General features: G+C 38.6%; 1 protein-coding gene across 2 annotated transcripts in view; it reads left to right on the top strand.

Moving 5' to 3' along the window:
• Positions 1-26900, top strand: part of KLC2 (kinesin light chain 2) — a 158971-nt gene that overhangs the window by 67173 nt on the left and 64898 nt on the right. The window lies entirely within an intron of this gene.

Genomic DNA, 26900 nt, shown 5'->3' on the forward strand with positions numbered 1-26900 from the left:
CCTTCATTTGTATGCCCGTAGTAGAGCTTCAAAATAAGCAAAAACTAATATAATTAAAGGGAAATATAGACAAATCCATAATCATTATTGGAAATATTAACATTCTTTTCTCAGTAGCTGATTGGAAAATGAAATCAAAACCAATAGAGACATAAAATTTCTGAATGACACTATAATCAGCTTAACGTAATTGTCACAGGGGTGCCTGGGTGGCTCAGTATACAGAATATGTTCTATTTTTACATGAATTTGAAACATTAACCAAGACTTACCATAAAAGAAATTTCAGTAGAATTAGAAAGGTGATATGGGGAATTCTCTAACTCCAAAAGAATGAAATTAGAAATTATGAATTATAAAGACATCTAGAAAAGCTCTACATATATGGAAATTGATTTTTAAACAATCCAGAGATCAAAGAAAAAATCACAGGGAAAGCTAGAAAATATTTTGAACTGAATAACAATGAAAATATATCAAAATTTGGGGATCCCTGGGTGGCTCAGTGGTTTAGCACCTGCCTTCGGCCCAGGGCATGATCCTGGAGTCCCAGGATCGAGTCCCACATTGGGCTTCCTGCATGGAGCCTGCTTCTCCTGTGTCTCTACACTCCCCCCCCCCCCAATCTCTGTGTGTCTCTCATGAATAAATAAATTAAAATCTTAAAAAATATATATATATATCAAAATTTGTGGGATGCAGCTAAAGCACTGCTTAAGGAAATTTATGGGATTAAATATCCATAATTTTAGAAAAGAAGAAAGATCTAAAGTTAAGTATATAAACTTTAATGTAGAAATACTTAAAAAAGAAAATTAAACCTTAAGTAGAAAAGTATTAAAAGATTCAAACCGAAATCATTGAGAGAATATAAACATAGAAAAAAAATCAGCTGAACCAAAAGTTGGTTATTAGAAAAGATAAATAAATTAAATTAACCTTTAATTATGGTGATCAAGAAAAATGGAAGACATAGATTATAAGTATTAGGAATGAAAGAGGGGGCACCATAAAAGAGTATTATATTATAAACAATTTTATGTCAATAAATTATCAATTAAAATTAAAGGAACAAACTGGAAAAAAAAATTTTTTTAAGTAATCTCTACACCCACCATGGGGCTCAAGCTTGTAAACCCAAGCTCAAGAGTAGGATGCTTCACTGACAGAGCCAGACAGGTGCCCTGGAACAAATTTCTTAAAGGTCACAAATGACCAAAGCTGACACAAGAAGAAATGGAAATATGAGGGACACTTGGGTGGCCATCTGCCTTTGGCCCAGGGCGTGGTCTGGGGATGGGGATCAAGTCCCACATTGGGCTCCTAACAGGGAGTCTACTTCTCCCTCAGGCTGTGTCTCTGCCTCTCTGTGTGTGTGTGTCTCTCCTGAATAAAATATTAAAAAAAGAAATAGAAATTTGAATAATGACTAGCCCTGTATCTACCAAATAAATTGAATTTGTAATTAACCATTTCACAAAGCAAATTCCAGGCCCAGATGGATTCACTGTTCTATTCTGTTGAACATAATACCAATTGCACATACTTCAGAACTAATTTTGTGAGGGTGGTGTTACTTTGATACCAAAACGAAGCAAAGATGGTACAAAAAAGAAAGCTGAGACCAATATCTTTCATGAACATAGCTGCAAAAATACATAACAAAATATTAGCAAATAAAATCTAAAAAGACATAAAGGAGTATAATACATGTGACCAAGTAGGGTTCATCTCATTCATATAAGATTGATTATTATTATTTTTTAAGGATTTTATTTATTCATGAGAGACAGAATGAGAGAGAGGCAGTGACATAGGCAGAGAGAGAAGCAGGCTCCATGCAGGGAGCCCGATGTGGGACCCATCCTGGGACTCCAGGATCACGCCCTGGGCCGAAGGTGGGCGCTTATCCGCTGAGCCACCCAGGCGTCCCTGGATGGGAGGATTAGACATGCAAAAATCAATCAATATAATTTACCATATTAAAGTTAATAAAGAGAAAAAAGCCATATGTTAATACTTTATTTCTAAGATTGGTAGCAAAGCACAGATGTTTATTTTAATTGCATCTATTCAGTATTGTACTAGAAGTTGTAGTCAGTGCAATAAGGCAAAAAAAAAAAGATGGGAAAAAGCGAAGTTTTGTAAAAGATAAATAAAAGGGGTGCCTCGGTGGCTCATTTGTTTAAGCGTCTATCTTCAGTCCAGGTCATGATCCTGGGGTCCTGGAATGGAGCTCCAAGTCGGGCCCCTTGCTCAGTGGGAAGTCTGCTTCTCCTTCTCCCTCTATCCACCCTCCCACTTGTGCTCTTTCTCCCTATCTCTTTCAAATAAATAAAATCTTTTTTAAAAAAATCTTGATTTCAGGATTTTTAACTTAGTTTTTTTTTTTCTTTTTTTAAATATTTTATTCATTTACTCATGGGAGACACACAGAGAGAGAGAGAGGCACAGACACAGGCAGAGGGAGAAGCAGACTCCATGCAGGGAGCCTGACGTGGGACTCAATCCCTGGGTCTCTAGGATCACACCCTGGGCTGAAGGCAGCACTAACCGCTGAGCCACCCGGGCTGCCCCATAATAGTTTTTAAATAATACCATGTTCTTACTAGTATGATTACTTGGTACAGGTTAAGATGTCTTTGCAGTTCTTTTTGTTCTTAGAATAAGACTAGTATCTTTGGCTTAGACCAACTAAGAATTACCCCTTGAACCAGGGAGAGCCCCTCCCACGGGACATAACTACACATTTATTTTGACCTCTTTCTGTTGAATTATAAAAGATCTAATGACTTTCTGATGTGAAAAATCAGAATCTACTGTGCAGCCCTTTATTCTCTTCCTCCTCCTGCCTGTGTTTGGAAACCATTTTCTTTTTCTTTTTCTTTCTTTTTCTTTTTCTTTTTCTTTTTCTCTTTTTCTTTCTTTCTTTCTTTCTTTCTTTCTTTTTTTTTTCTTTCTTTTCTTTTCTTTTCTTTTCTTTTCTTTCTTTCTTTCTTTCTTTCTTTCTTTCTTTCTTTCTTTCTTTCTTTCTTTCTTTCTTTCTTTCCAGATTTTATTTATTTATTAATGAGAGACAGAGAGAGAGAGAGAGGCAGAGATACAGGTAGAGGAAGAAGCAGGCTCCATGCAGGGAGCCCAACGTGGGACTCGATCCCGGGACTCCAGGATCAAACCCTGGGCCGAAGGCAGGCGCTAAACCACTGAGCGGCCCAGGGATCCCCTGGAAACCATTTTCAGATTTTTTGTTGTTAACTTTTGTGACTTGAATGTTTTAGTTAAACTGGTCTTTCTGGCTCCATTAATGCCATTACCTTTAGTTAGATTTTTCTCCTCCCACGTAAAAACTGAATGACAATAAATAACATTTATTTATCACTCTGTAATTCTTGTGACTATAGTCCTACAAATCTAAGTCTTTGCAGTAGTAAGATTACATTTTCTATATTCAAAGGACAGTCCCTAGGATAAAGATCACTTGGCTTCTTTTTTCATAAATTTTACTTAAAATCATGTTGTATTTTACCTTGCCTCATGTTTGAATTGTTTCTTTTATGTTTATGACTTTTTTGTTTTATCCCTAGGATTTATTATTGCTTTCCTTTTTTCTTTTTAGCAGAATAATATGCCTTTTTGGTACCCTCAAGTTTTCCTGATGTCTCATTTATACTACTTATTGCCTGGAGTTCCCCTTTTTATCCAAAAATTTCTTTCTTAGAGACCTCTATATCCTAATCTGGACTGTGAGTGTATGAGTCCGCTATACAGCTATCATCATAAGGTTTCTAAAATTACCACCCTAGTGCATTTCCCAGTTTTCATTACCTTACACCATTCTGGTAAGCACTGTTAGTTTTGTTAATTCTTCCAGAGTTAATTTATGCATGTACTAACAAACATTAAATGTATATTTTCATTTTCCTCCTACTTTACATAAATGCCAACATGCAGTGTACTGTTCTGTACTCTTTTTCACTTAACAATTTATCTTGGTCGGGCACCGGGATGCTTTAGTCAGTTAAGTGTCTGCCTTTGGTGCAGGTCATGATCTCCGGATCCTGGGACTGAGCCCCACATCAGACTCTCTGTGCAGTGATGAGTCACTTCTCCCTCTCCCACTCTCTCCCTCTCCCTCTCCCTCTGTGATCTCTCTTGCTCTCTCTCAAATAAATCTCTAAAAAATTATATTGGAGATTTTTTTCATATCAGTATCAGGAGAGCTTCTTCATTTGTTTTAATAGCTGCATATTTGTCATCCTATGGATGTACCATAATTTAATACTCCCCTGTTGGTGGATATTTTAAGTTTTCCAATTTACTACTATTAGAAACAATGTATATCTCTACAATTCCTAGAGTAGAAACTCTGAGTCAAAGATTACATGATTCTTTGGGTAGAAATTGCCCTCTGTAGAGATATGCCAAATTAGGTTCCCACAAGCAATGTATGAATGCCAATTTTCCCACAGCCTTGCCCACAGTGCTATAGGATTTTTATTTGTTTTCAGTGGTGGTGGTGGTGGTATTTGCTCATCTGGTAGGTAAAGCCGAGCAACTTTTAATGATGAGTCTACTCCTGTGAGGCTGCCATAGAAAGATTTACCTCACTTTCACAGAAGCAGTGGAAAAAGTCCAACTCTATTTACTTTTAACAAGATGCAAGGAAATGCTGACAGATTAAGAAATTAACTGCAGGACCTAATTAGAAAAAAGATTTGGCAACATGCCCAACTTATGCAGTAGGAAAGGGAAAATATTCTGCATTTGTGACACTGTTTAGAAATGGGTAATTTAAATGCCCTCTAATCTAGGCTAGTATTGTCCAATTAAGGAGTCTATTAGAATGAAAACACTTGAATTTTTTTATACTTAGTGTTGTGAAGCAGATTTTTTTCCCTTAAAAATCTTCTCTTTAAATATATTTACATTGAATGGTAAAGATTGAAGTTTACCTAAACAAACTGAACGTTTCCTGTTTTCTTTCAAACTACTGTGCAAGGAGTTAGATGGATTCAAGTAGAAGTAAGACAGAGTCTCTGTCCTTCAGACACATTTAGTATGGGATGACTGTGATTCAAGGAAGCACAGGGTGAGTACTGTAAGAGGTGGAAGCAGCCTGACCTCAGGGAAGGGCAGAAGAAGCTCACTGGATGATAGGAAATCAGGAGATGAGATGGTATTTAGGGTGACCTGAACTAATGAGTAGCAAAAGATACTGCAATTTAATGGCAAAGGAAAGTTTTTTAATTGCCTTTTTATTTGGTTTGGGTGACAGGATGTGCAACAAATCTTTTCTTGGCATTCGCTCACTCTAGCAGAGAATCAGCCTGGAGTTTAGCACCACAGTTTTATATCTAATTTAGGTAATGTAACCTAGTTAAGATCACAGACTCAAGCTAGACAATCCTAGCTACCACACGCTAGCAGTATGACCTTGGGCAGTCTATTTAACTTTTCTGTGCCTCTATTTTCTCTTCTGTAAATGAAGATCTTAATTGTTTTGAGGATTCAATTATGTAAATCACATATTACAAGTAGTGCCTGGTTCATAGTGTTCTATATGCTTGCTATTATTATGTTGTACCCTCACAAATTAATACTTTTTTCTTTCTCCTTTTTTTTTATTTTTAAAGATTTTATTTATTTATTCATGAGAGACACAGAGAGAGAGGCAGAGACACAGGCAGAGGGAGAAGCAGGCTGCATGCAGGGAGCCTGATGTGGGAGTCGATCCTGGGACTCCAGGATCACGCCCTGGGCCAAAGGCGGCGCTAAACCACTGAGCCACCCAGGATCCCCATTTTTTTCTTTCTCCTTAAAAGAATATTTGCAGGTCACAAAATTAATCTATAATCATTGTAGGAAATGTGGGATATATAGAAAAGCAGTTTAAAAAATTTACATGTAACCTTAGCACTGTAGAACGTTTTGGCATATCACCTCAGAGGCAGTCTTACATAGTGGTTAAGAACATGGATTCTAGGGATGCGTGGGTGGCTCATTTTGAATGTCTGCCTTCGGCTCAGGGTATGATTCCAAAGTCCTGGATCAAGTTTCGCATTGAGTCCGGCACCAGGTTCCCACAGGGGAGCCTGCTTCTCCCTCTGCCTATGTCTCTGCCTCTCTCTGTGTCTCTCATGAATAAATAAATACAATCTTTTAAAAAAAAAAAAAAAAGGAAAGAAAAGAAAAGGAACTTGAACTCTAGAGCCCACCTGCTTGGGCTCATATTCTAGTCCCATTTACTAATCTCTCTCAATTTGTTCATCTGTGTAATGTGGATGGTAATACTGTTCACAGAATGAGGATTAAATAAATGAGTATACATAAAGCATTTAGAATATTATGAGGCAAAGTAAGTGCTCTGTAAGTGTCTGTGCTGCTCCTCCTGTTATTCTTCTTTGTGTATGTGTATGTCCAAGATTTAAAGAAATCCCATTAGCCTTTGAAATAAAGAATGTACATAGGTATATATATATATTCCACTAATGAGCTGAAAGGCACTCAAGGAGTGCTACAGGGAATAAACGTGTGCACTCACACATGCATGTGCACACACACACACACACACATACACACACATGCCAGATTTACATCCTAAGGTAAAGGATGGGACTGTAGAGGAGAAAGTAATTAAGAGTTGTTAGATTATCAAGGAGTTATAATTTGATTAGATGGAATCTAATCAATTATTAGAAAATACTTTCTTCCTGGACAATTGGGGAAAAAAGTGAATAAGTCCATGGTTTAACTCAAGTAGAAAATCAGAATGTATATATTATGGATAATAGTAATAATAAAATTATACTGTTAATCTAATTCCATTGGGACAATGAATAAATTCCCACTTGAAACCTCAGCTAGATAAGAAAGTAGATTTAACTGGCTATAATTTCTTCCTATAGAAAAAAACCCTTATTTGAATTTCAAATTAGCTAAGTTAGGAAGTGAGCATTCCTAAGGGATTCACTATTGACTTCTTATAAATAATAACTTTTCCCAAGTCAAGTTGGATTCTAGGAGAATATGACAAATGCTATGAAAGACAAACATTTTATTTTAGAAACCTATCCAGATGTATATTAACCTAGGTAGTAAATTGAATACTGGGCCCTAAAAGATATGTCTAAGTCCTAACCCCAATGTGACCTTATTTGGAAGTAGAATCTTTGCAGATGTAATTAAGGATCTCAAAACAAGATCATCCTGCGTTTAAGATGGGCCCTAAATCCAATAACTGGTGTCCTTATATGGGAATGGAGAGAGATTTGAGACATACAGAAACAGAATAGACACAGGGAGAAGGTTATGAAGACAGAGGCTGACATTGGAGTGATATGTCTACAAGCCAAGGAATGCCAGAAACTACAGCAGCCTCTAGAAGCTGTAAGAGGCAAGGATAGATTTAGATTATCCCTTAGAGACTGTAGAGGGAATGAATGCAGCCCTGCTGACACCTTGATTTTTGGACTTCGGGCCAAAAGAGGTACAAGAGAATAGATATCTGTTGTTTTAAGTCAGCAAGTTTGTAGTAATTTGTTCTGACAACCCTAGGAAATTAATACAGTCAGAGGTTAAAATAAAGCATATTTGAAGTTGTCAATGGGATAATTTTTTGTTGCAGACATACAAAAATATTTTTTTAGACTTGTACATATATTATATAAAGCCAAGTAAGGAATCTTAAAATTTTGTATGCAATAAATTTGGGGTGGAAGGAGTCTAAAATAACATTTTAGATGTAAATAATCCTGAAAAGCATAATAAAACAACCCTCTTTATTTGAAGCCCTTAGAAAAGATGGAGTGTGTGTGTGTGTGTGTGTGTGTGTGTGTGTGTGTCTGTGTATCAGGCAAACATAAATATGTCCATAAAATTTGCCATTAGAGAATAAAACAGTACTAAAATTCATACTCACAGGTAAGCTTTATTGCATTTTAACATGAAAAACTTGATTATAATTCTACATTTGAAAACAGGTATTGGGAGAGCCTGACCTGATACTCTTCTTACCCAGTATCTTAGTCCCACATAATATTTCAAATTACTTTGAGACCAGGCTTGTTTTGTTTTGTTTTGTTTTTTAGTTTATTGCCTCTAACAGTTCTGATTCAAAGGTAAATGGTCTTAGGTCTAAAATTTGTACTCCATGGTTATGATCCCAATAGTGGACTTTAAAGGTGCTTGCTCATTCACATCTCAGTGTTCTTTTCAAGGTGGAAGATCTTCGAATAACTAGCTATGAAGTGGAACATATTCTTGTTTGAAGCTCTATGGTTATAAACAGTAAGATAATGGTAGTTCTCTCTGTGAAGTCCTTTATCAAGAATGCCTAGGATTACCCTGTTATCTCCCTCTGACAGCAGCTGTTTGTTTCTGGAGCAAAATTTGGGTACTGCCTTCAGGTGGGTTGGATAGGGAGATCAGAGAAAGTTGGAATTATCTCTGGAAAATACGAAACCAGCTGGATATACAGTACTTAAAAATGTATCATTTATAGGTAATATGGCAAGCTGTTTCAGTCCCCAAATGACCTACTTTTGAAAATGTTAATTATCTTTGTGGAGAAAGACATCTTTTTTGTTTTTTGTTTTTTAAGATTTTATTTATTTATTCATGAAAGACACAAGCAGAGGGAGAAGCAGGCTCTCTGACAGGAGCCCAATGTGGGACTTGATCCTAGGACCCCAGAATCACGCCCTGAGCCAAAGGTAGACACTCAACCACTGAGCCACCCAGCATCCCGAGAAAGACACCTCTTTTTTTTTTTTTTTTTTTTTAGATATTATTTATTTATTCATGAGAGACACGGGGGCGGGGGGGTGGGCAGAGAGGGGCAGAGACACAGGCAGAGGGAGAATCAGGCTCCATGCAGGGAGCCCGACATTGGACTCAGTCCCAGGTCTCCAGGATCATGCCCTGGACTGAAGGTGGCACTAAACCGCTGAGCCACCCGGGCTGCCCTCAAGAAAGACATCTTGAATTTGAATTACACAATCTTCTTATTTTGTTCATTTTAACGTGGTAAGAATCTGCCTGAGGCTGATTGTTGGGAGAGAAGAATAAAGGAAAGAGAAGGCAAATGAGAAATAGAAACCAGCGGAAGTTAACAGTTTGGGGTTTCCTTTCTGGCTCTTTAGCTTGTGTGGAGCAACAGGATTTGGATGGCTGAATTACTGCCATAATTAGGAATAAGCAAAGATCTTCATTTTTAGTGCCTTGCTGTTGCTGGGCTTCTTTTGAACTTCACAGAGTTAAAGGTTTCTTCCTCGTGTGCTATTGAGTTTGTCAGTCAAGTCTCATTACAGAGGAAAGAAGGATCAATTCCTCACCTTTGTGATTTCAAAAATAGTACAATGGTCCTGGAATAATGATATGGTAGCACATAATTGAAACTTTCTGGGTACTTTTATGCTATATCATTTTTCTTGTAATTCTAGAGTCACACGAGAGCTACTTTTTTTTTTTTTTTTTTTTAAAGTAGGCTCTACACCCAGCATGGAGCCAATGTGAGGCTTAAACTCATGGCCCTGAGATCAAGACCTGAGAGCTGAGATCAAGAGTCAGAGAGTCAGATGCTTAACCCATTGAGCCACCCAGGTGCCCCATAGGGTTACTTTTAAAACATATTTTATATTTTGTCGACTTATTCCATTCAGGTCCCCAGTCACTTCTTTTCCTGGTATTCTTGGATAAGGAGCTCTTTTTCCAGGGGAATACTGAGAACCATAAGGACCTTAGACAAGACCATTTGGTCCCAATATCTTAAGAATCAGCTAAATGTTAGAAAATGAGAATTGTTAGATTCACATGCTAGTCAGTATGGAGACTAAGTTCCTTCTTCTGTACCACATTGCTCTTTTTTCCAGCTTAAAATCTTGGTCCCTATCCTCCTCTTCACCGGCAACTGCTTATGTTTCTATGGAGTAGAAGTCCCTCAATCAAGCTTTTGTTTTTACTACTTCTGTGAAATGCCTAGTATTGTGGTCACCAGTATCCATTTTCTGTCCTCTGTTCTACTTCCAGCAGTGTTTGACATGTCGTCTTAAGCACTTTGTTCCCTGGTTTATGAGGACGCATCCTTTTGCTGCCTCACTGGAAGCTTTCTGTTCTGCAGACTTGTATGCATGCATTAAAATGCCCAGGGTTCTATCCTTGGCCTTTTCTCTTTTTTATTCGAACTTTTCTCTGGAAGATCTCACCCATTCCCATTCCTCTAAATACCATCTTTATGCCATGATTCCTGAATATCTATCTCTAGCCTGATCTTCCCCTTGAAAGTCCCTCAAGACTGGTATAGCCAGTTGCCTTCTTTAATTTTTCCATTTGGATATGCAGTAGATGAACAAAATAATCTCCTGACTTTCTCCTTTTTCACCCCAAAACTTCCCCGTCTCCCTCATCTGAGCAAACAGTAGTGCCATCCATACACTCAGTTACTCATGACAAAAGCCTATAAACATCTTTGATCTTCTTTGTCTCCATAGCCTGCGTTCAGTCCATCAGCAAAATCTATCAGTTCTACCAGAATGTTCCTTAATTCCACCCTTCTATCCATCCCTACCATCTTCCTATCTTACCTGGACTTCTGCAACAGCCTCCTAACTGGTCTTCCTGTTTTCGCCCTCCCTTTTCTGTGGGCCATTATTCATATAACAGTACGGTGATCTTCCATAAATCATTTGATATCATCCACTGGTTTATAACTCTTCATTGACTTCCCACCATCAAATGAAGATCTCTACCTCATAACCCAGCCTCCATTTGCTTTTCTAACTTCACCTCTTACTTCTCCCCTCATTCACTGTGCTCCAGAGATACATGCCTTCTTTGTTTCCTTCACATATCCCATCTTCATTTTATGTTTCAGCTGCGTGTTCTTTATGGTTTTACCTGTATGTATGTCCCTAAATAATTAGTAGTTTATTTTTGCTTGGTTTTAAATTTGGTACAGTATCTTACTATATGTAGTCTTCTGCAACTTGTTTCTCATTCAGTATTATGTTTTGAGATTAATGCATGTTGAAGTGTAAGCTTAATTCATTCATTTTCACTGCTGGATAGCACTTGATTGTTTAAGTACACTCCAGTTTATTTATCTACACTTTGACACAGTGTACATGTACACTTAGGTTCTGATAAGCATAATAAAAAAAAATACCTAATTTATAGTGAACTTACCATGGGCCAGTCACCATTCTCAGTGTTTTTGTATATGTGAATCTTCACAACAGTCCTCATTTTGCTGATGATGAAGCAGGATATAGGAAGATGAAGTAGTTTACCCAAGGTTGTACAAGTCATAAGTGCTGTGAACGCTTTTGAGTGTGTCTTCTGGTACACAAGGGTAGGAGTGACAGTGCTTGACCATGGATTTTACACATGTTCAGTTTCATGAGATGATGCCTAATAGTTTTCTAAATGATTGTATCAGTCAATAACTCCCACCAACAGCATATGAGTTCCCATTGCACCACAGTTTCACCCACATTTAGTTTTGCCAATTCTGTGGGTGTAAATGATATTTTGACTTCAATTTGCATTTTCCTGATTCATAATGAGGTTGAACATATTTTTGTGTATTTATTAGCTATTAGCATTTCCTCTTCTGGAAATACAAAACATCTGTTCGTGTCGTTTGTGCACATTTCTATTTGAGAGTCTTTTTCTTATTGAATTATAACTCTTTATGTTCTAGACCTTTTGTTAGTATTATGAGTTTCAGATGTCTTCTCCAAGTTCATGATTGGTGTTTTAACTCCTTATCCCCTGATGAACAGGAATTCCTAATTTTATTTTATTTTTTATTTTTTATTTATTTATTTATTTTTTTATTTATGATAGTCACAGAGAGAGAGAGAGAGAGGCAGAGACACAGGCAGAGGGAGAAGCAGTCTCCATGCACCGGGAGCCCGACGTGGGATTCAATCCCGGGTCTCCAGGATCGCGCCCTGGGCCAAAGGCAGGCGCCAAACCGCTGCGCCACCCAGGGATCCCCAGGAATTCCTAATTTTAATATGAAGTTGAATTTCTCAATGTTTTCAGTGTCTCGTTTAAGAAATCTGTCATTACCTCAAAGTATGAAAGATAACATACCATATTTCTCCTATAATTTTGCACTTCACATTTAATCCACCTAGAGATTATTTCTTATGTATAGTGTGAAGTGTGGATTCCTCTTTCCTCCATTTTATAGTTATTCTTTTCCCAATTGTTGAAATACTGCCTTTTTTTCTTCTTTTTTTAAAATACTGCTTTTTTTCTTATATAAAGTTTCTGTATAATTCTAGAATTGTTTCTAGACACTCTGGTCTGTTCTGTTGATCTTTCTTTCTATTATTTCATTAATACATACTACCTGAACTAATATTGCTTTATAATAAATCATGACATCTGATAAGCTAATTTACCCACCTTGTTTCTCTTCTTCAAGAATGTCTTGGTTTTTCTTGGCTGTCTTCCTTATAATATTAGAATTAACATCTATGGAAAATCCTGTTGGAATTTTGATCAGTCTTGTATTTATTTTGTGTATTGACTCAGAGGAGAATTAATATCTTGATGCTAAAATTTCCCTTATGCATGAGCATGGCATTTCTTTTACTTGTTTGATGTCTCAAAACAACAATTTGTACATGTACAACATATCTTTCAACTCCATGGAGGCCTGGCACATCTTGCAAAGGTAGGCAGTTCAGAGTAGTGGTTAAGAGCAAAGGCACTTGGGAATCCCTGGGTGGCTCAGCGGTTTAGTGCCTGCATTTGGCCCAGGGCGTGATCCTGGAGTCCTGGGATCGAGTCCCACATCGGCCTCCCTGCATGGAGCCTGCTTCTCTGCCTCTCTCTCTCTCTGTCTGTCATGAATAAATAAATAAAATCTTAAAAAAAAAAAAAAAAAGCAAAGGCACTGGAACCAGACAGCTTGGGTTTAAATCCTTACTTAGCTGCTTACTGTGTGGTCTTGGGTAAATCAACCTGTCTGTACCTTCATTTCCTCACCTGCAAAACAGCTAGCAAGAGTTTCTGTTTCATAGAGATACATAGTAAATGCTCAGTAGATGTTACCTCTTACTATTACTGATTTATCCCAGGTGTCTTATTGTTACTTTGTGAATAGTATCCTTTTAAAAATTATGTTTTATTTCTTTGTTGCTGGTGTTTAGAAATGCAGTTGATTTTGAGAGATCTAATGATTTGGTTAAACTCTCATCAATCCTAATGAGAAAAAAAAATCCTAATGAGAATTCATAAAAAAAAAAAAAAATCCTAATGAGAATTCTTCCAGATTTCCCAAATAAGCTATCATCTATCAGCCTGCAAGTAATGACTTTTGTTTCTTCCATTTTAATCCCTATATTTTTATGTGGTTTTGTTTCTGTTTTTTGGTCTCTTACCGGGCTAAACTAGCATATAACAGTATATCCTTGAATAGAAGTGGGACCTTGTCATATTCTTGGTTGTAAAGAAAATGTTCTAGAGGCACCTGGGTGGCACAGTTGGTTAGGAGTCTGGCTCCTGGTTTCTGCTCAGGTCGTGATCTCAGAGTAGTGGGATTCAGCCATGTCCAACCATGGGTTGAGCTCCACGCTCAGCACTGTCTGCTTAAGACTTTCTCACCCCACCCAACCCCTACATACACTCACTCTCTCTATAAAATAAATTAAAAAAAAAATGTTCTAATACTTCACCATTAAGATTTTTGCTATAGGCTTTTGGTATATATCCTTTTGTCAAGGAATATTTTTTTTTTCTTTTTTAAAAATTTATTTATTTGAGGAGGGGAAGAGAGTGTCCTAAAGCTCACACCCAGCACAGAGCCCACCCTGAGATTATGCCCTGAGCCAAAATTAAGAGTTGGAGGCCCAGGTGGCTCAGCAGTTTAGCGCCGCCTTCGGCCCAGGGCATGATCCTGGAGACCTTGGATCGAGTCCCACATTGGGCTCCCTGCATGGAGCCTGCTTCTCCCTCTGCCTTGTGTCTTTGCCTCTCTCTCTCTCTCTCTGTCTCTCTGTCTCTCTGTCTGTCTCATGAATAAATAAGTAAAATCTTTAAAAAAAAAAAAAAAGAGTTGAAGTCCCAACCAACTGAGCCACCCAAGTGCCCCTGCATTAGGTTTTATGTTAAGACATCTTTGCATTTGTGCAGTTAACCCAAATGAGTTATGATGTATTTTTAGAATACATTACTAGGCTTAGTTTTGTTGATATTTTGTTTTGAAATTTTGCATTTATGATTGTAAATTAGATTGGCCTTTTAATTTTTCTTTCTTGGGTATTAAGGATCTATGTTAATTTTATGAAATGAATGAGAAAAGCGTTCTCGTTTTTTAATCCTCTGGAAAATGTGTATAAGGTTAAAATTATCTCTTCCTTGAATGTTTGATAGAGTTTGCCTCTAAAAATTATCCGGACCTGGTGTTTTCTTTCTTAGAAGAGTTAAAAATTACCGCTCAGTGTCTGCAGTGGTTATAGGACCATTCGGGTTCTCCAGCTTCCCTAGTCATTTCTCTTATGTTGTATTCTTTAGGCATCTGCCTTATTCATATTAGTTTCCAACTTTATTTGCATAAGTAGTTTGTGGAATGCTCTTGTGAATCTCTGCTCTTTCTGGAGTAGTCCTTCTAAAGTTTTGTTTTGTTTGTTTTTAACTTGAGAAGGGGGGAGGGGCAAAGGGAGAGGGTGAAGCAGACTCCACTGAACAGGGAGCCTGACATGGGGCTCCATCCCAGGACCCTTGTGCTGGGATCATGACCTGAGCCAAAGGCCAAAGCTTAACCAACTGAACCACCCAGGTGCCCCTGGAGTGTATCCTTTTAAAAACAATTCCTGGTTTCTAAATTTTATTACTAAAACATATATTTTATTTTCTATTTTATAAAATGTGCTTTATCCTTACCATTTTCTTTTAGGTGTATGGTTTTCTTTCTTTGTAAGATTTTATTTGTTTAGAGAGAGTGAGCAAGGGGAGGGGTAAGGGGAGAGGAAGAGAGAAAGAATATTAAGCAGACTCCCCGTTGAGTATAGAGCCCCACGCAGGGCTCAACATGGGGTCCATCTCACAACCTTGAGATCATGACCTGAGCTGAAATCAAGAGCCCGACACTCAACCAAGGAAGCCATCCAGGTGCCCCAGGTGTTTGGGTTTGTTTGTTTGTTTACTTACTTATTCATGAGATACACACGGAGAGAGGCAGAGACATCAGCAGAGAGAGAAGCAGGCTTCCCCACGGGAGCCCAATGCAGGACTCTATCCCAGAACTCTGGGATTACGCCCTGAGCCAAAGGCAGAGGCTCAACCACTGAGCCACCCAGGCATCCCTGTTTGGGTTTATTTAACTGTTCCTTTTCTTTAAATGCCCTTCCCTGACATGTTTTGTTTTGTTTTTAATTTATTTGAGAAACAGCACAAGCAGGGGGAACAGCAGGCAGAGGGAGAGAGAGAAGCAGGCTCTCCCCAAGGAGCAGGGAACCAAATGCAGGGCTTGATCCCAAGAACCTGGGATCATGACATAAGCAGAAGACAGATGCCTAAGTGACTGAGCTACCCAGGCAACCCCTCTTCTTTAAATGTCCTAATGGCTGCTTTGTTCATTAGTTTTGGCATTTTTTTCTTATCTAATATAATCACGTAAGACTGTTGTTTCCTCCAAAAATAAAAATAAAGTTTCCTCTAAGAACCTCTTTAGTTTTGATGTATATTGTTTTATTAATGTTGGGATCTGAGTATTTTCTCACTTCTTTTTTCCTATGTTTCTGAGTTATTCTTTTTTTAACCTTTATTCTTAGTTTCCTTTTTTTTTTTTTTTAAGATTTATTTATTTATTTATTTATTTGTGATAGACAGAGAGAGAGAGAGAGGCAGAGACCCAGGAGGAGGAAGAAGCAGGCTCCATGCTGGGAGCCTGACGTGGGACTCGGTCCCGGGACTCCAGGATTGCGCCCTGGGCCAAAGGCAGGCACTAAACCGCTGAGCCACCCAGGGATCTCCCTTAGTTTCCTTTTGAATTAATGGATGGTTTTTCTCATATTCCATTTAAACTACAAGTTTGAAAGATACTCAATTTTTAGTTTCTTGGTGAAACTTTGAATGTGAATACTTAAGAGTTTAAAGCTGGTTTTTCATTTTTTCCCTTTGAAACAATTCAAGTACCTTAAAAAAATTCTGACTTGAGTCAGTTCCTGTCACATGCATGCTGTAACATTTACAATGTGTAAATCAAACATGGTTATTCTTGTTTCATATTAGCCATGTTTGTTTAAATTTACCTACATTTTTACAATTTTGTCTACCATTTCTTTTCCTATCCTTGATCTTTTAGTACCATTTTCTTATTTTTACAAGTATCCTTAGGAAGTAGCATTAATGTTCAAGGCACTCACAGTGATCCTCCCTCCTGGGGTTCACACTCTTAAGTAGTTCCCTCCTACACTGAATAGGGCTGACCTGTGTAACCAGGAGGATATTCAGGAAGTGATGGAGTGTGATTTCTGAGGCTGGGTCATAAAATACATTGCTCCTTTTACCTTGCTCTTTCTTGGAACATTCACTCTGTGGGGAAGCCAGCTGCTATGTCATGAGATTTTGAATCAGCCCTGGGAGAGGAACTATGGCCACCTGTCAACTACCAGTACTTGTAAATGAGCCACCTGGGAAGAAGATCTTGCAGCTGTGGGCAAGATGATTGCAGCCCTGGTTAACATCTTGACTGCAACCTCATAAGAAACCCTAAGTCAGGACCATCCAACTCAGATGCTTCCGAATTTCTGATGCACAGAAACTGTGAGATAATAAATGTATACTAGGGATCCCTGGGTGGCGCAGCGGTTTGGCGCCTGCCTTTGGCCCAGGGCGCGATCCTGGAGACCCGGGATCGAATCCCACGTCGGGCTTCCGGTGCATGGAGCCTGCTTCTCCCTCTGCCTGTGTCTCTGCCTCTCTCTCTCTCTCTCTCTGTGACTATCATAAATAAATAAAAATAAATTAAAAAAAATTTAAAAAAAAAATAAATAAATGTATACTATTTTAAGTCATTTATTTGTTACATAGCAGCAGATAGGATTACCTATATACATTAATGAGAGTTTATGGTAGTAAACTGCCAGTTTTTGTTTTCCTGAAAATGTTTTAATTAACCGTCATTTCTTTTTTAAATTTTTTTTTAATTTATTTATGATAGTCATACAGAGAGAGAGAGAGGCAGAGACACAGGCAGAGGGAGAAGCAGGCTCCATGCACCGGGAGCCTGATGTGGGATTTGATCCCGGGTCTCCAGGATCACGCCCTGGACCAAAGGCAGGCGCTAAACCGCTGCGCCACCCAGGGATCCCCAACCCTCATTTCTTTTTTTTTTTTTTTTAATTTATTCATGAGAGACAGAGAGAGAGAGAGAGGTAGAGACACAGGCAGAGGAAGAAGCAGGCTCCATGCAGGGAGCCTGATGTGGGACTCGATCCCGGGACTCCAGGACAGCGCCCTTGGCCAAAGGCAAGTGCCAAACCGCCGAGCCACCCAGGGATCCCCTTAACTCTCATTTCTAAAATATATTTTATCTGTGTTTACAGTTCTGTAAGGGGTAGGATAGAGAGCCATCATTGCTTTTATTCAAATAGCTAGCCAGTTTTCCAATATTATTTATTAATTGAGTAACTCATCTATTTCTTGCATACAATAAATTTTTGTTTATATTTGAGTCTAATTTTGGACACTATTCTCTTCATTTGATCTCTTTGTTTATTCTTTTTCCCAATACCTCAATGTTCTCATTACTTTGGCTTTAGAATATATGTTAATAATCTACTGGATAAAGCTCTCTTCTTTACTCTTTTCCCTAGAGCTCTTTTTTTTTTTTTTTTTAAATACAATGTTTATTTTTAAGATAGTCACACACAGAGAGAGAGAGAGAGAGGCAGAGACACAGGCAGAGGGAGGAGCAGGCTCCATGCACCGGGAGCCCGATGTGGGATTCGATCCCGGGTCTCCAGGATCGCGCCCTGGGCCAAAGACAGGCGCTAAACCGCTGCGCCACCCGGGGATCCCCTCCCTAGAGCTCTTCTGGCATCTGCCTACCATTCTTCCTTCCTTCCCTTCTTTCCTCCCTCCCTTCCTTTTTCTCTTTCTTTTTTTCTTTCTACTATGAAATTTTTTTAAACCTACAGAAAAGTAGGGAGAAGGGTTTAATGAACCCCATATATTCATCACCTAGATTGGACAATTATTAAAATTTTTTCCGAAGTATTTTGAAGTTAATTACAAAATCATTTCCCTCTTGAATACTGCAGTGTGCATCTCTGCTTCCTTTCAAATTTAAATTTTGAGGGGATCCCTGGGTGGCTCAGCGGTTTGGCGCCTGCCTTTGGCCCGGGGCGCGAACCTAGAGTCCCGGGATCAAGTCCTGCGTCAGGCTCCCGGCATGGAGCCTGCTTCTCCCTCCTCCTGTATCTCTGCCTCTCTTTCTATGTCTATCATAAATAAATAATTAAATCTTTAAAAAAAATTAACTTTTGATTATTTGCATTTTTATTTTTATATATTTATGTTTATATTTTCATAATGATTCTAGTAGTCTTTTGGTGTATTCTCTTGAGTTCTAGTAACACTCATATATCTGCAAATGGGGATTGTTTTTTGCCCTCCTTTCAGCTTTGATATCATTTTTTTTTTTAATTTATGATAGTCATACAGAGAGAGAGAGAGAGAGGCAGAGACACAGGTAGAGGGAGAAGCAGGCTCCATGCACCGGGAGCCTGACGTGGGATTCGATCCCGGGTCTCCAGGATCGCGCCCTGGGCCAAAGGCAGGCGCTAAACCGCTGCGCCACCCAGGGATCCCCATTTCTTTTTTTTTCTTTAGACTTTATTTATTTATTTATTTATTTATTTATTTATTTATTTATTTATTTATTTATTTATTTATTTATTTATTTGATAGAAAGTGAGTAGGGGAGAGGGACACACAGAGAGGGAGAGGATCTGAAGCAGACTCTGCTTGGCCACAGAGCCTGTGCGGCTCAGTCTCACAACCCAGAAATCAAGACCTGAGCCAAAACCAGGAGTCCAACACTTAACCAACTGAGCCACTCAGGCCTCCTGATATAATTTATTTCTAATTACTTCAGCCAGCTTTCAAGAAAGGTTGTATATAAATAACAGGCTCTTATATTGTTCCTGTCTTCAGAAGGAATGCTGTGGTCTCTCATCTTTAATCCTGATGCTGACTATGGAAAGTATATGTTTCTTAAGTTTATGTTAAGGAAATATTTTTCTATTGTTGTTTTCCTAAGGTTCTTTTAAATTAAAAAAAGTGTTAAGTAATATTTACAACCAGTGTGGGGCTCGAACTCATAAACCAGAGATCATTATAACCATTATATGGTTTCATTCATATGAGGAATATAAAAAATAGTGAAAGAGATTATAGGGGAAAGGAGAGAAAATGAGTGGGAAAAATCAGAGAGGGTGAAAAACCTGAGAGACTCCTAACTCTGGGAAATGAACAAGGAAGGGGTAGTGGAAGAGGAGGTGGGCAGGGGGATAGGGTGACTGAGTGATGGGCACTGAGGGGGGCACTTGACAGAATGAGCACTGGGTGTTATATGTTGGCAAATCGAACATATAGTAATCTTTTCATATAGAAATCTTTTAATCGAATTAAAAGAAATACAAAAAAAAAAGAGTCCCATGCTTTACAGATTGAGTCAACAGGGGGCCCCTAAAGGTCTTTTTTTTTTTTTTTTTTTTAAATCAGGAATATAAGGGCACCTGGGTGGCTCAGTTGGTTAAGCTATGACTATTGATTTTGGCTCAGGTGATGATCTCATGGGTAATGAAGTAGTGCAATGATCTCATGGGTAATGAAGTAGTCCTGCAATGGCTCTGCACTCAGTAGGGATTCCGCTTGAAAATTCTCTCCTGGGCAGCCCCGGTGGCGCAGTGGTTTGGCGCCGCCTGCAGCCTGGGGTGTGATCCTGGAGACCTGGGATCAAGTCCCACATTGGGTTCCCTGCATGAAGCCTGCTTCTCCCTGTGTCTCTGTCTCTCTCTCTGTGTCTATGAATGAATAAATAAATAAAATCTTAAAAAAAAAAAATTCTCTCCCTCTGTCCCTCTCCCTACTCACACTCTCTTATACTCTCTCTAAAATAAATAAATCTTTACAAAAAATAAGATTAGGAATGTATGGTGAAATTCATCAAATACCTTTTTAGCATCTAATAAAGTAATTGCATTTTTTCTTTCAAACTTATAAATGTGATAAGATGTATTAATAATTCCCTACTGTTCAACCATGCTTCCTTGGGAGTTTCCCTCAAATATATTTTTGTTTTAATGTACTTTATTGGTTCTTGCTCCTGACTCAGATCACTTATGTTTGTTTGTTTAAGGTTTTATTTATTTATTTATTTGAGAGAGAGAGCACAAGCGAGGGGGTAAGGGAGAAGTAGGCTCCCTGCCAAGCAAGGAGCCTGATGCAAGGCTCAATTCCAGGACCCTGGGATCATGACCTGAGCTGAAGGCAAATGCTTAACTGACTGAGCCATCCAGGTACCCTGATCACTTATTTTTGGCTAGACCAAAATTTGGAGGGTTTTTGTTTTGTTCTTCTGACACACCTCTTCTACTTCTATCACTGAAACACATGGATTAAAGTGTTGTTATATTGAAGGACTGTAATTTAAGTCACCAAGGACATGGCAGTTGCTGATGGTATGAAGGGTTCCTTTGAGCAAAGGATAAGGAAGGCACTTAACCTTTTTTTTTTTTTTTTTTTTTTTTGGCACTTCACCTTTTTGAGCACTTCTGATATTCTAGGCTCTATGCTTAGGTACTTTTCACAGTTGTTAGCTCACATAGCAATTCTATTTTGTAGATGATAAACTTAACATTTAAGTCTGTTCTGTTACTACAGGAGCTGCAGACATAAGAATTTTCATGTGTAGTTTTAATAACAAGACCCTTCTCCCCATTTCCCCCATATTTAAGGCCCTTTCCAGAAGAGTATATTCAAGGAAATTGTAGAAAGGGGAGGAAATGTTATAAATCTCACTGATATGTGCAAGTAATTGGCATTTTTTACCCCCAAAATAAGTACCGCGCGCTAACCGATTGCGCCACTGGAGCTCCTCCCCAAAATAGACATATGCTAAGTGCCTGAAAATTAGGGGTTTACTTAAAATTGTATGTACCTCTGCTTCATAGAAAGTCACATCTAATAGCTAGAGAATAAAAGGTATCTTTGTGGTTTATGTTTTTTTGTTTGGGTCTGGGTTTTTTCCTCATTCCCTTGTGCTTCCATCTGAACAATGCCTGGTTCCATCAGATTTTTTTGTGAGACAAGTACAGACAGGGAGTCTTTTTTTCCTCTTACCCATTTATTGTAAAATCCATTCCTCTCTGCATCTCATTTAAGCTATCTCTCCAAAATTGTGCCTTTTGGGATGATAAAATTGAGTTGCTTTGCTTTTTAAAAATCTGCTTTAGAGTTACTAGTTTTATTTGTTTATCTGTTTGTTGAGAGAAAGGGATTGCAAGTGCATGAGCAAGAGAATGGGTAGAGGGAAGGGAGAGAGAATCCCAAGCAGGCTCCATGCTCAGCACAGAGCCTAATACAGGGCTCAGTCTCACAACCCTAAGATTGTGACCCAAGCTGAAATCAAGAGTCTGACCCTCAACCAACTGAGCCATCCAGGTGCCCCAAGTGGTACCCAGATGCCCCTCAAGTAACTTCTTAAGCAGTGAAATTACGCTGCCTAAAAATTTACCTTTGTGTTGTTATTATTATTGAAGCTCATCCAGATATCTACAGGTACAGAAAATAGAAGCAATTGTAAAAATGAACATTACTCTCACAAAGGAAAAACTTTTCCATAACTTTTTCTGCTGATTTGCTCTTTGTCTTATAAGTGCTGTTGCAGAGAGAAGGTAGAGCTGCTTCTTCCCATCTTGTGATTAAAGAACTAAAGGGGACGCCTGGGTGGTTCAGTGGTTGAGCATCTGCCTTTGGCTCAGGGCGTGATCCCAGAGTCCGAGAATCGAGTCCCACATCAGGCTCCCTGCATGGAGCCTGCTTTTCCCTCTACCTGTGTCTCTGCCTCTCTCTCTGTGTGTCTCATGAATAAATGAATAAAATCTTAAAAAAAAAAAACTAAAGGGAAGAAAAAATTGATTTCCTCATATAACATAGTCATTTCTTGATAGGACAAAAAAAAAAAAAACAAAAAAAAAACAAAACAACAAAAAACCATCCAGGTCACTTGTCTTCTGGTCCCAAAAGGACTGTCAATGTAATTCAGAGATTGATCATGCAGTGTTTTATTCCATCCAGATCTTTGCTTCTCCTTTCTTCCATCTTTCCTGTCCAAAACATGGCCACCTCACTGTTCACTGATACCTAGAAGAAAGGAGATTTGGGGAGTGAGGGTGGAATATGACTATTCTCTTTTGGTGAGCCTCCCTAGTTCTGATTTGCATGGAGCAATTTTGAGGCAGCTGTGAAATACAGGTTGGAGACTGTTTGTAGATGTCATTTAAGGGTGTTTCTCCTTCATCTTACAATGAAGAATAAAATAGAATAATTTAGAAGGCTTCAAAAGATTCTTGTTATTATATTTTTCTATCATTCTCCATCTACTTATCAAGTATACAGCCTTATTCTTTCAGATTCAGTCGAGTGGGATCTGAAGAAAATTTCTTGAAAGAATTTAGTTGGGCTCAAGTAATGTCTTCACTGAAGCTGTAACACAATTACTCATGATCTTTTACGTAATTTAGTACTTAATTTTGTATGCACCATTACATTTGTTAGATAATTGATATACTTAAATCCTGTCCTCTCAACTAGGTAACTAGGTTATAAACTGCTCAAAAGCAGAGATTATGCCTCATTTTTCTATGTACCTTATAGCTTCTAGCATAGAGCTAACTACAGTAAAGATATATACAGTAAATGGTTGATGAAAATCTTGCTGTGCAAAAAAGAAAGTCCTTAAACCACTTCTAGGGCAGCCTAGGTGGCTCAGTGGTTTAGTGCTGCCTTCAGCCCAGGGCGTGATCCTGGAGACCCGGGATCAAGTCCCACATCAGGCTCCCTGCTTGGAGCCTGCTTCTCCCTCTGCCTCTCTCTCTCTCTCTCTCTCTCTCTCAAATAAAATATTTTCAAAAAATAAACAAATAAAGCCATTAGCCTGCATCGCAGACTAGAAGGTGAAAGGATCTGTCAAGTGAGTGGATTCCCTTTAAAAAATCTTCCTGCAGGCAGCTTGGGTGGCTCAGCGTTGTAGCACTGCCTTCCGCCTGGGGTGTGATCCTGGAAACGTGGGATTGAGTCCCACGTCAGGCTCCCTGCATGGAGTCGCTTCTCCCTCTGCCTATGTCTCTGCCGTTCTCTCTCTCTCTCTCTCTCTCTGTGTGTGTGTGTGTGTCTCTCATGAATAAATAAAATAAATAAAATCTTAAAAAAAAATCTTCCTGCAAGTCCTACCTAATATGTCCACTTACACATTGCCCAAATTTTAGCCATGTGTTTTCACCTAGCAGCAAAAGAAGCTGGAAAGCATGATGCTTTTTTTAGGAAGCAACATGCTCAGCTAAAAATTGGTGCTCTGTTATTAAGTAGGAAAAGGAAAATAGATGTTGGGTAGGCAATTAGCAGCCTCTAGCACACTGGGTAGAAACTTCCTTTAAAAAAAAAGAGGTACCTGGAATCCCAGGTTATTTGGCTCAAAAATAATCTTCCCTTCTGCCCCTCTCTCCCACTGTTGATCTCTCTCTTGCATGTGTATGCTGTCTCAAGCAAATAATAAAATATTTTTTTAAAAACAGTTCATTGAAATATAATTGACATGCAATAAACTGCACATATTTAAAGTGTACAGTTTGACAAGTTTTGACATAAATACATCCTTGAAAACATCACTACAACTAAGATAGTGAACATATCACCCCAATAGTACCTTTTATTAAGATTTTATTTATTATTTGAGAGAGAGAATGCATGAGCAGAGCTGGAAGGGGCAGCAGGGGAGGGAGAAGCAGACTGCCCTCCTGAGCAGGGAGCCCTATGTGGGGCTCGATCTTATGACCCTGGGATCCAACCTGAGCAGAAGGCAGATGCTTAACCATTTGAACCACCCAGGCACCCCTCCTGTACCTGTCTTTTTTGGTCTGTGCCCTCATTGTTCTTGGGTTCTCTTGAGAGCAAGGCATAGGAATAGGAATGTAGTTAATGTCTACTAAAAATAAACTACTAAACGGTTTTTTTTTTTAATGATTGTACAATTTTGCACTCTCACCAGCCACACAGGGGACTTCTGGTTATACCACATCTTCACCAACACTTGGAATTATTATTGTTTATAATTTTAGTGTGAAGTTGTTTTTTTTTTTCTGCTGTAGAAAAACAGATTAGAACAGGAGTATGATGGGGATGCCTGGGTGGTTTGGTCGGTTAAGTGTCTGCCTTCGGCTTAGGTCATGATCCCAGGGTCATGGGATGGAGCTCCACATTGGGATCCTTGCTCAGCCAGGAGCCTGCTTCTCCTTCTCCTGCTGCTTGCCACTCCCCGTTTGTGCTCTTTTTCTGTAAAAACAAATAAAATTAAAAAATTTTAAAAGGCATATGCTCAGAGAAGGACCCTTCCTTTTAGGCCATAGATTCTGTATTTTTACTGCATAAAGAAGTACCCAACCAAGAAAACAGGGTAACAAGAAAACCAAGGATCAGAATCTAACTCAGCCTCTCATGCATTGCGGCACCTCCAGTCAGAACATCTTGCCAGGCTCTGTCAGGCTTAGTCATTCTTAGAACTGTCTGGGACTGTTACAGTCAACTATGTGTAAGTGTGGGTTTAAGGAGAAATTTGTCTATTTCCTTGAATTTTTTCTGTTATATGAAAATATATGTTGAAAATATTTACTTGTAATTAAATAATTTCTTCTAACTTTCTAATAAAGTGCCTTGTAAGTAACTTAAATTGGGTTCTGGCTAAGATAGACCTAAATTTGCATCTTGGCTCGACCATTTTCTGTGTGATCTTGGGCAAGTCTCTTAATCCTCCTGGCATCCCTATCTGTAAAATGGGCATATTTCCCACCCCTTAGAATTACTGTGAGACTTACATGAGATAACACAGTATATATCCAGCAACTGGTACCTGGTAGATGCATAATGAGTCATAGACATTTTTCTTATACTTTGAAGAACTAGAATTCATTTAAGCCCCCACATCTCTTTGAGTCATACCATTAAAAACACAAATAAAAAGATCTATTGAACTGATTGCCAATAAAATGGAAATCAATGTGGTGTGTCTAGTTTCTAAGCAAACACTGAGCATATCCAGTCTTGCTATTGCTTTGTTACCTAATGTATTAAATCATTCTTGGCTAGTTGACATAAGTGCTGTGGCGTAAAGCCTTATTTATTTGTTCAATAAACATTTATTGGTCTGTGATGTGTTATTCCTTCCTAACAAAACTCTGCCATATCATCCTACAATTTTTATATGTTATGTAAGAGGAAAGATGGTCCAGAGCCTTGCGGCACATGAAAGAGCAGAAGACAAGTAGTATAATGTAAGTCATTAGTTGTCTTCCCCTCTGGATTGTGTCATCTCCATGAGGCTAAGGGGCACATCCTTTTTAGTTTTAACAACTAATCCAGTGCCCAGGAAATGCTCACTAAATATGTGGAATGTGTAAAAGAGTAAAGAAGGATCACAGCAAAGGGAAAGAAACACGTGTTCCAGATTTATCCTTGTGACTCTTTATATCTTGCAGTGAGTTTATTAAGCACCCGATCAGTCTAAAGGTAGAAAATGTTTGCTTTGGAAAGAAGCAAAAACCTAACCCATTGAAAGCATTCATAATTAGCAGCCTTTGATGAGCAACAAAATGTGGTATATCCAGTCTCTTCCATTTGTTCCTCCAGTCATATTCCCTTTCCTTTCTGGCAAGGCTTGAAAATCAGTTGAACAATGTAGTTATATTTCTTTTTTTTTTTTTTTTGTAGTTATATTTCTTAATAGCCAACTATGTGGAATGTAATAATCCCTTCGGTGTTGGCAGAATCAGAGTTCCTTTGGGGCTAGCACATCTCTACTCTGAAGGGAAAAGAGAAACATACAACACTGTGGGTAGGCATTGAGGGGGAGATATTGGAAGAATGAGCATGAACCCAGGTGATTCCAGTTTAGCAAACCTGAGCAGGTTTTAGGAGCACAGTTGAGGGAGCCCTAGTCAATGACTGAGGAGGAATTAGGAAATTCTAAAATTTTATTTAACAGATATTTGCTGAGCAACTACACTGTTGTGCTCAGCCCTTTCATAGAAGGCCCAGAGGAGTGTGGTACCCAAAGACCTAACAAATTCAATATGACTGGAGCTTACAGTGTGATGAAGGAGTAGAAAAAGGTAAGACAAGTAGTAAACAGGGGCAAGAGAGCTACAGCAGTGGAAAGAGGGAGCGTAAAATGGAGTCTAATCTGAGGACTTGTTATGACTCTAGTAAGCAGCATCCTTTGTATGACTCCTCATTCACCATAGCCTCTCCAAGGAAGAGAATGTTTTGAACTCGAACTACTCAAACCAGAAGCAGAAAGACAGTATTAATTTTTTACCTCCCAGCTCCTACTAGAAGACCAGGGTAGCCTGTCTTGGTTAGGCAAGGTCAAGTCAGATTATAGTTCCTGACTCAAGAACAAGGGATAGTTCTCTTTGAGTGAAGGGGGACTCCCTGATTGTGGCACTGAGGATTTCCTGCTACCCGATGCGCAATTCAGTTAAAATCCAAACTGTGGCCATTTAAATCACTTTCTGCAAATAATATCTTTTTCATTTGTGTGGATTATCTCTTTGTTGCTACAAATTTACAGCTGTAAATGTTTCAGGTGTGATTAGATGTAAAGT

This window comes from Canis lupus, chromosome 21, assembly GCF_048164855.1.
Source record: "Canis lupus baileyi chromosome 21, mCanLup2.hap1, whole genome shotgun sequence".
Lineage (NCBI taxonomy): Eukaryota > Metazoa > Chordata > Mammalia > Carnivora > Canidae > Canis > Canis lupus.